Source organism: Euprymna scolopes, chromosome 42 (assembly GCF_053919585.1).
Source record: "Euprymna scolopes isolate OS-2025 chromosome 42, ASM5391958v1, whole genome shotgun sequence".
Classification (NCBI taxonomy): Eukaryota; Metazoa; Mollusca; class Cephalopoda; order Sepiida; family Sepiolidae; genus Euprymna; species Euprymna scolopes.
The window spans coordinates 35,411,199-35,422,305 of record NC_136523.1 but is presented as its reverse complement, the minus strand read 5'-3'; the positions used below and the strand labels follow the sequence as shown (position 1 = coordinate 35,422,305).

At 38.1% G+C, this 11,107-nt stretch overlaps 2 pseudogenes; both read left to right on the top strand.

Annotated features, from left to right (window-relative positions):
• The first annotated feature begins 7,740 nt into the window (after window positions 1–7,740).
• LOC145267396 (5S ribosomal RNA) lies at window positions 7,741–7,857 on the top strand (annotated as a pseudogene).
• Window positions 7,858–8,548: 691 nt separating this feature from the next.
• Window positions 8,549–8,665, top strand: LOC145267225 (5S ribosomal RNA; annotated as a pseudogene).
• Window positions 8,666–11,107: the final 2,442 nt, after the last annotated feature.

The window sequence follows — 11,107 nt, the reverse complement described above, 5'->3', positions numbered from 1 at the left end:
GGGACAGTTAAAGAGAGAGAGAGAGAGAGAGAGAGAGACAGGCAGACAGACAGACAGACAGACAGACGGGCAGGCAGAAAGGTGTTTTCTTTTTGCCAGAGAGAGAGAGAGAGACAATTAGAGAAAGAGAAAGTTAGAGATAGAAAGAGCATTCTTTTTTCTTTCTTTCTGTCATATTGAACCAGTTGACAGAGAGAGAGAGAGGGGGGAGAAAGAGACAGAGAGAGACAGACAGACAGACAAAGACACAGACAGATAGACAAACAGACAGACAGACAGACAGACAGGCGGATTTTGAAATATCTTCTATGATCTCTTTTCCAACCTTATAAATTTAAAAGTTTATAATGAATATCATTTGTTTCAAGGCGGAGTGATCTTAAAGAAGCCACGTGTCTTTTGGTACTATTTTCCACCACAAGTGCTTCTTTGTCGCAAGAAAGGCACAGGAAATCCAACGCAGCCGACAGGCGGTTCACATCAAACAACAAACGAAAGGTCAAGTACACTTTGCACCCACTTCATCTTACGAATGTTTAGAAATGTGACCCAGATGGTTTAACACGAGAAGATGGTGATTATTTAGATGCGTCCATTCGAGCTACGCGTTTAACACTGTAAATATTATTTCAAACTTAAGTGTGAAAGGCCCACGAAAATATATTTCAAACTTAAGTGCAGCAAGCCATTGAAAACAAAACAAACAAGCACGGATTATGATCGCCATCTTTCAACAGCCGCGTGCAGTACGCGCACACGCCTTTGGCCTACTTTTGTAAGACGTTTTTTTTTTTTTCACATTTCAAAGCCATCTACTTGTATTTCCTGGTCCTCGGGGGGAAGACAGGTAAAACCAAGTTGGAGTACTGCTGCCACATTTGGGCAGAAGCTGCTAAAAACAGCCTATCCTGCTTTGACAGAGTATAAAATAGACTTTGTAGGCTAGTGGGGGATGCCATTTTCTCTTCCCTGCAACCTCTTCCACAGAAGGGAGGTTGCGAGCCTGTCGTTGTTTTATCGTTATTTCCATGGGAAGTGCTCGTCTGAACTCCAATCTCTGATCCCCCCTCGCCAATCTTTCACGATGAACACCCGTCTAGCTGAAACTACTGTCAGTAATTTTCCCCACTCAATATCTGTGCCTAAATCAAAACGTAGATTCCATGAACAAAGCTTCTTTCTTAGAAGTGCACGCCCGTGGAACTCTCTTCCGTTTGCCTGTTTCCCACCTGACTACAACCTGGGTGTCTTCAAGTCCAACATAAACAAATTCCTGATGAACCGCCCTCTTAAGTAAGACACTTTATCAAATCTCCATTACTAGCGATTACTACGATACTATCCCATTGATTACTGTACACGCAATAACCCTTATCCCCGAGTGGCTTCCGGGCCTTGATAAGTAGTGACTTCCTTAGTAATTGTCTGTATTTTCTAGTGACATATGGCCGAGTGGTCCTAGACGTTGTGTCAAAGTTTACAGTTACCCAAAGGTGCTGAGTTCAATCCTGAACGAAGGCAGTGAAAAAAGTAACATTGAAAAACAGAGAATCAGCAACTATGTCCCAAAGCCTAGCTGGAGTCCGAACACGGTACCCCCGTAATAATAATAAAGGGTTGGGTTCGAGACTCCTAACAAACCGTTCACCTGACGAAGGCCGGAGGGCAAAACGGCCGAAACGTTGTGACAATAACAACCAAGATGAGGAAGTCAGTCCGACAAACTCAATCAATAGTGACTTCCTTGTAAAAAATAAAAAGCTGTGTCGTCCCGGGATATCAGCACCAATCAGATTGTTTATGCAAATGAGGAAGGATACTCTGCTCTGATTAGCTCTTGTCCAGATGTGTCAGGAGTATTCAATCCTAGGATGTACTTGGTTCTTATACCAGTAGAGAATTGTACCGGCAGTGAAGTATCAACTGGAGCGGTAGAATAATCCAACTATTTTTCCAGAAGCATGATAGACCAATAAGAAGTCTATTTTAAATTTAAGCATGACAGACCTACCAAAAAACTATTTTTAATGCAATTTGACACTTAAGCATAACAGACCGCTAAAAGGTCTAATTTAAATGCAAGCATGACAGACCAATGGCAAACTCGCTGTCAATGTGCCTCGTATTAGTGTCTCCAACACCCGTGCGGCCGTTGAAATCACCTGCGACTACCACAAGATCTCATGATGGGGTTTTATCGATAAATGTTTGGAGACTATCACGTTGAGCAAACAGCAGTTCTTGGCCAAAAGGCCAAGATCAAAGATGGTTTTGATTCTTAAACGCTGGGGATTTATTAGTTAGTTTAAGATCCATAGAGTGAATGAGGTATTTTGGTAAATGTTGCCAGTCAAGAGTAAGACTCCAAAGTCTACATTTATTACTTTGTAATCACTTTAGTCACAAAGACCCTGAACCCTTCCCCTCCCCAATTTCTTGTAGGGCCTTGTGCCTAATTTTGTTGTTTGAAAATCTTTTGTTTTTTTACTTAATTGTATTTACAAAATTTTAAAAGCAATAAAATATATAAACAAGATCAAAGTGTAGTATCTGTTCCGGCAGATACTGCAAGCTTTGACTAGCAAAGACCAGATGTGGGGGCAACCCCACATGCCTGACCATTAACCAGCTCCCATTTCCCACCTCTCGAGAGCTGGTCCCCTTTTCCCCTTCCCCCTCCCTTCACTCCTCACATTAAAAATCGGCCTTGTGCCTAATTTGCTCGGTGGGGGAGCAAATAAATACCATCTGTTCCGGCAGATACTGCAAGCAAAGACCATATGTGGGGGCAACTCCACATATAAGACCTTGGTCAATGTAGGGGCAACCCTTCATACTAATTGTCACTATCCAACTCCCCTACTCCCCGGGGAGTTGGTCCCCATTTCCCCTTCACTCCTCACTTTAAAAATCGGCCTTGTGCCTAATTTGCTCAGTGGGGGAGCAAATAAATACCATCTGTTCCGGCAGATGCTGCAAGCTATGACTAGCTATGACTAGCTATGACTAGCAAAGACCAGATGTGGGGGCAACCCCACATGCCTGACCATTAACCAGCTCCCATTTCCCACCTCTCGGGAGCTGGTCCCCTTTTTCCCTTCCCCCTCCCTTCACTCCTCACATTAAAAATCGGCCTTGTGCCTAATTTGCTCGGTGGGGGAGCAAATAAATACCATCTGTTCCGGCAGATACTGCAAGCTATGACTGGCTATGACTAGCTATGACTAGCAAAGACCGGATGTGGGGGCAACCCCACATGCCTGACTATTAACCAGCTCCCATTTCCCACCTCTCGGGAGCTGGTCCCCTTTTTCCCTTCCCCCTCCCTTCACTCCTCACATTAAAAATTGGCCTTGTGCCTAATTTGCTCGGTGGGGGAGCAAATAAATACCATCTGTTCCGGCAGATACTGTAAGCAAAGACCATATGTGGGGGCGACACCACAGATAAGACCTTGGTCAATGTAGGGGAAACCCTTCATACCAATTGTCACTATCCAGCTCCCCTACTCCCCGGGGAGTTGGTCCCCATTTCCCCTTCACTCCTCACTTTAAAAATCGGCCTTGTGCCTAATTTGCTCTGTGGGGGAGCAAATAAATACCTCAAAGTGTAGTATCTGTCCGGCAGATACTGCAGCAAAGACCATATGTGGGGGCAACCCCACATATAAGACCTTGGTCAATGTAGGGGCAACCCTTCATATCAATTGTCACTATCCAGCTCCCCTACTCCCTGGGGGGTTGGTCCCCATTTCTCCTTCACTCCTGACATTAATTTGCTCGGTGGGGGAGCAAATAAATACTTGGCCTTCGGGCCGGCATCAAAGTGTAGTATCTGTTCCGGCAGATACTGCAAGCAAAGACCATATGTGGGGGAAACCCCACATATAAGACCTTGGTCAATGTAGGGGAAACCCTTCATACCACTTGTCACTATCCAGCTCCCCTACTCACTGGGGAGTTGGTCCCCATTTCACCTTCACTCCTCACTTTAAAAATCGGCCTTGTGCCTAATTTGCTCAGTGAGGGAGCAAATAAATACCTCCAAGTGTAATATCTGTTTTTCAGATGCTGCGCTTCAATTTCTTGTTCTCTGTCAGTGGAGGAGAAATCCTTCACGGCTGAGACAATTTTTATTTTTGTTCCTTTTCTCCACGTTAAAAAACGACCCTGGTGTCTAACTCTGTCCCGTGGGGAGGCATTGTAAATAGGAACAGCAGCTTCTCGTCAACCAAGAAAAAAGAACTCGCAACAACAAAATCGTTTGTTAGAAAAACATAAAATTCTCTTTCATTCCTTGCTTTGTGTTGGAAGACAGACGGGGGGAGTGGGAGGTGGGCAGATTTCAGCGACACAGAGCAGAGACGAAGGCTCGTGGCTACCGCGCTTTTTTATTCCCTTCTCTTTTATCTCTCTTGTTTATATCGACCTGTTCTCTTTCAGGTGTTTAACCCCGGCAGCTGTGAGGTCAACTACTTGATCTATTCACCTCCGGCGACCTCAGTTTTGACAGGTTTGCACTCATCAGCCTCTGTGTGTGTGTGTGTGTGTGTGTGTGTGTGTGTGTGTGTGTGTGTGTGCGCGCGCGCGCAATCTCAAAGGAACACTATCATAGAAGACATCCTTAATGTCGGCGATGGAGAGAGATTGGATAGGTGTATCAGAATTTTTGTAGGAATTTTTGACACCTCTAACACGAAACTGCAAATAAAAAATAAAAAAATAAAAAAACTCGTAATTTCTCTTTTAAAGGTGGGTTGTTTATTTTCTTTATGGATTATACTTCCAAAATAAACTATTAAAGTTGTTTTAAAAGTAATAGAAATATTTTTTTTTATTTTTTTTTAAAAACAGTAATGAAATTAATTGAATGTTACGAGTTCAGTATTTTTCAATTTTTAAACTTTAAAAATCTATCAAAATTTTTCTATTGATTCTATTTTTACGATATTTTCAGGGGCAATGTGAAATTTTATGCTCTTTCCAATAAACTGAATATAATATTTTAGACAAACGTTTTTTTTATTTATTCACGCCCCCCCCCCATTTTCAAATGTCTATTAAAAAGTAAATAATTAATCCATGTACCAAAGTTTTATATATCACAAATGAAGATAAAAGATCAATAAATAATATATTCAAATTTAAAACAAAACAAAAAAGTAGTGACTTTTAGAAATTTACCTGTAAAGTTCGAAGTTTTAAACCTTTAAAAAAAAAACAAAAAAAACACGTTGTTTGTTTATTTTATTTTTTGTTTTTTTATGAAACCTTGGTCCTTGCTCCTTCAATTGAAAAAAAATTAGGGCTTGAATTACATTTTTCGAGGAGTTATAAGCTTCGAAAGAGATCGGGTGAAATTATTCAAAAGTTTTCACGAAATTTCTGACACTGCTAGTGATTGGATCCTATGCAGCGAGCGTTAGCGTAGTATTTGCTTGATGGCTTAGAGCAAATGCAATGCTCTGACGTCTCTATTCGTCAGTAGGACCGCTGTGTAATATATGACACGACACATCTGTTTAAGAAACACACCTTTTCATTTTATAGTTACTTTCCTTCTATATCCCGGGCGACGCTGGGTATCTCTACTAGCTTAAGGTATTCTGATTGTGGTGAACCTTTCGTTCAGTCATCACTTGAAAAAAAAAACAAGGTACCATGTAAGATAGACTCGACATATCGATGTGTTTTTAATATGTCGTTTTAAGCAAAAACAACAGTTATTGCTTAATTATCGTGTCGAGAATAGTAATATATTCCAAAGTTTCGAAAATTCATCGTGCAGAACAACTACTATTGTGTTTTTAGTAAAGAAAAAAAAAAGAGAAAAAAAAGTTTATCGCTAAAACAGTACATCAGTTATTAGTGTCGAAAAGGGAGATAAGTATGCCCCCTGTATTCGCAATCTTCAAGGTGTTCACAACTAAGGAAAATGCAATTTCCCCCCATTTTTCGCAAAAATAACTTTCTACTAGATGAATTTTCGTAATTTTGGATGAATTACTATTTTCTACGTTATTTTCGTTTTCAGCCACCGCCCCGAAAACATATAAAAGTGGTAATATTTAAGGATTTATCGATTATCTGCCCTTGTTGATCTTACATTCCTGAAAGGTGTCGCCGGGTTATCATTTAAAATTAAGATGGCAGCGCACTAATCCTTCGATAAAATGTATCATCAAATTTGATTTTCTTAAATAAAAAAAAAATACTTGATCGATTTACGTATTTTTGGAATATGACATCTTCGTGCAGTGATATATATGTACATCATAAAGATTTTGCTTGAAAAAAAAATTATTTTATAGGTCTAAATCTAGACAAGAATAAAAAAAAATCGATCTGTCGACTATCTTGACAAGGACAAACAAAAAAAAAATAATAATTTCACATTCCGGTGTTCGCGTGGTTAAGGTTCAGGAAAAATTGGAATCCTTTTGGGATGAGTGTCGTCGCCATTAATTGGGTCAATATTATTTTTGTTTTTTCTCAAACGCATTTAGACGATGACTAAGTCTTTCTCAATTCTGTTTTGAACAATGAAAACTAAAATTAAAAAAAAAAAAAAAATAGGAGAAATGAGGGCAATATCGTCATTAAGTCCTTCCTTCATCTGAACCACGATTCAGGATGTTCAAAAAAAATTAATTTCTTTCTTCTTTTACCCAATCTGGCATCGCGAGAAAATGGCACTTCTGCAGTATTTGGGCGAGCGCCATTATTAGGGGGCAATAACTTCAATTTCTTCTTGGTCAAATAAATAACAAACAAGTTTTTTTTCCGAATACAAAAATATTTGAAAACCAAAACATTTATTGTATAAAAATGTATTAGTATATAATTGTAACGGCATAATCATGTTGATACACCGGCTCCCGCAGGATCACCGAAGTTAAGCAACGTTGAACCTGGTCAGTATTAAATGGGTGACCATTTGGGATACCAGGTGCTGTATGTGCTCTCCGCTTATCTCGGCATTGTTTCCGGTCGTCCTGGATTTCTTCTTGCCAAATTTCTGAATTGGCAAACAGTGCCAATTCAGGAGAGGTGTAGTTGGAGATTGCGCAACCCTTGCCTCACAATTACATGCGCATCTACCCCTATAGGGGGTATTTTTTGTCTTTCGAGACTGAACGGAGGCATCGATAATTGTAAAAACATTTATTTGAAAAGTCTGCATAAAAAAATATAATTCCAATAAAACAATTTTTGAATTAAAGCAACATTGGATTTTTTATAAAATAAATAGTTTTTTGTTTTGTTTTTTTGTTTGTTTTGTTTTTTCGAACAAATAAATAATTTTAACGAAACATTTTTCAAATGAAAGCAACTTTGAAGGGTCAACAACAAATTAATAATTTAAATGAAACATTTTTTTTTCGAATTAAAGCGACATTGGATTTTTTTTTTTTTTTAAGTACATTTGTGGCACATGGGGATTGAAAATTCCCCAAAAGACGAATTCTCATCCTCTGTTCTTTGCTTTGATCCAAAAACGCCACCTGGCGACAATTTAGTGAAACGGTAAACAAAGCAAAAACATGGCGCTCGCCCGAATATTGTAAAAGTGCCAAAAAATAATGAAATAAAGTAATACCAAAAAGTGTGGTTGGTTCTACACAAAGCCTTCACTGCTATTTAAAAAAATCACCTGTATGGATTTCCAGGCAACTTAGTTGTTGTGGCGGAAGCTGATGCGTTGAAATCGACGGGAGAATCCATAATATATATGTGTTATCTATATGGCATAATCCCGTTGACACACCGGTTCTCATCAGATCACCGAAGTTAAGCAACGTTGAGCCTGGTTAGTACCAGATGGGTGACCATTTGGGACTTCTAGGCGCTGTATGTGCTCTCCGAGTTTCTCGACATTGTTTCCAGTCGTCTTGTCCTTCACTTGCTACTTGTACTTAATATCGAGTCAGGAGAGGGGTGGTTGCTCCTGCTACAAAAATTCCACGCGTATGCACCCGCCCTTTCGTGAGTATCCATAGTCTGAAGGAGCCCTATATATATATATATATATATATATATATATATATATATATATATATATATAATTTCGAAATACTTTCAGATTACAGCTTGTATAATATTGTAAAATTAAAGTCCATATAAATGTTAGTATCAATATTTATAAGACAATCCCAGCCAGATAAAAAAAAGCTCAATATACTATGTAGAGCAATAATATGAATAAACAATTTACGACAAATTTATTATTCGACAAGGAATACAAACATGTAAAGTTTTTTTTTTCTTAATGCATGCATTTTCAATGAATAGTACATATCATCAGAGGAAATTTTTGCGCAAAATAATGTTTATAGGCAGCCATAAATTTTGCTACTTAGCACATAGATAAAGCAGAGACAGGCTCGCAACGTCTCTTCTGTGGGAAAGAGATTGTAGTGAAGAGAAAAGAGCATTCCCCACTAGGCTACAAAGTCTATTTTGAACTCTGTCAAGATAGGATAAGGTATTTCTAGCAGTTCCTGCACAGACGTGGCAACATCCTTGGAGGTACCTAGCTCTTATATATATAATACAGCATAATCGCGTTGACACACCGGTTCTCATCAGATCACCAAAGTTAAGCAACGTTGAGCCTGGTTAGTATCAGATGGGTGGCCATTTGGGAATTCTAGGCGCTGTATGTGCTTTCCGCTTATCTCGACATTGTTTCCAGTCGTCCTGTACATACACTTGCCACTGGTATGCAGCAATGTTGAATAAGAAGAGGCGTGGTTGGAGAGTGCGCAACTCTTGCCACACAAATGTGCATTAGTCGAAAGTGTAGTATAGTTAACAACGAAAAAAAAATCTTTTTTAATAAGCACGAGCAAAAACAGCGGAAAAAAGATTGGGGGCATAGTTTTGAAAGCCAGTTAATCATATTTTTTGTCGGTTTTCGACTACTTTTTTTATTGTATTTAAAAGATTAAAGCCTAAAGTTAATTTCCAAAATGAAAACAAATATTTGTACACGTTAATAAAAAAAAAATTAATAATAAAAAATGTTTTCACGGCGACATTCGAAAGCTGATAAATTCAGCTACACTTTGAAGTTAAATAAATTCATTTCAAAAATCCTTTAAAAGATAAATATTAGTTTCCTGGGACTATTTCAAAGATAATTAGTAAAGTCTTAAGATATTGAATTAAATCTTTAAAAAAAAAAGCAAAAAAAAACCTTGTTTGTATTTTTTAAAAAAATAGCTTAAATAACCAACAAAAGGGAGAGATTCTACTTTCGCTTAAGCAAACGCAAGCGAAATCGTCTACGTGTGGATTCTCAAAATGTCAGAAAGTCAAAAGGCTGTCTGAAAATGACGTCAGGTAGTTGGAAGAAGATAGGAAGTGCTGGTTTTCTTTTCTTTTTATTCCAGCTGTCCATCCGTACAGTCTTATCGTGAAGGTTTGTACAACTTTTACCATTTTTTAATTTAAATATTTTTTGTTCCTGCTTTAAAGAAAAAAGTTTTACTTTTCAATTATATAAAAGTTATGCTACGCTGAAAGTTTCACATTCATTCAAGCGATGAAAATATTAGAATCTTACATTTAAAAATTATGCGAAACATGTAAGAATACTGTTAGAAATTCGCTCAATATATGTTACCGTGACATAGCTTGACATATATTCGGTGGTTTTTAATAGTATTTTGTCTAGTTTATTATTTATAACACCTTTTCCTGAACTTACAGTGTTAAAGAGAGAATCGGCCGCCATCTTGAATTTTCCAATACATCGGTAAACACTGTATGCTTTTCGAGCTGAATAAACATGTTAAATTGAATAAAAACACGAAAATTATATCCAGTTTGGTAGAAAAGTAACTTATCTTGCCTTTGATAACATTTATTTGTTATATATTTGTTTTTTTGACAACTTTTTCGAATCTATGTGTACAGTAATACAAACCCAAATGTACATATGTATGTGTATGTATATATGCGTACTTGCGCGTGCGTTAGCGTATGTATTAATCCTTAACTTCCTAAACTCACTGTAAACTGGAATGAACAAGTCAACTTATAGCGACTACGAAACCCTAAATGGAACCTTGTACTTGTCAAACACATGACACCTAAAAAAACTTTATCTCTCTCTCTCTCTCTCTCTCTCTCTCTTTATATATATATATATATATATATATATATATATATATATATATATATATATATATATATATATCCCTCTCTTTCTCTCTCTCTCTCTCTCCCTCTCTGATCTACTTCATATACATGGCTGAACAAGCAAAAAGCAGTCAAAATTTAAAACCTAAAAATTGAAACTCCTCTCCCCCCCACCTCTCCTTACCTCCCCCTCTTTTTCTTTACCATATCCTCTCCACCTCCCCCTCCCTATATCCATATATCTCCACCCACGCCTACCTGAATCTGCTACCCCCACACACAGACAATACAATCAAATGTATTTTAACCTTCAAAACTGAAATATTGTCGATACCCGTCACCCTCCCCCTTATTATCTCCTACCCCTCCCCTCTTTCTTTTTTCTCGTACTTCTTCTAAAACACTTCTTCCAAATACTAACAACTATTTCTGCAAGGTCTGACGAGGCTGTTGGATCATAAACATGGTCCGACATCCGAAATATATGTAACCAAACAGATAAAACGGTAATAAAAAAATAAAGCACATATTTGCTCTGCAATAGTATTGAGCACTCTTTTCAGGTTTTTACTAATTACCAATTTTACCAAATATATATATATACAGTAGAGATCCCTAGATGTAAGAAAGCCTTTTACTCCAATAGTTTCTTCCCCGGAACTGCAAGTTTTTGGAACTCCCTTCTGGGATACTGCTTTCCCAACTGTACTGATATGCAGAAGTTCAAGTGTAATGTGAACAAACATCTTTCTACTCCTCTCCCTTCATAATGTCCCCGCAAATTGTCCCTGGTAGTAGCCCGCTACTTCAAAATGGCACTTGCCTTGTTTAGGGTGAAGATTGAATAAAAAAAAGTGTATGTATATGATATGATGATTGCAGCGTCTTGTCAGACGAGTGCCATTCTCTCAGACACTTGAAGTCCATGAGCCCAAAAATGACTTCCATCGCCACAGGACCAT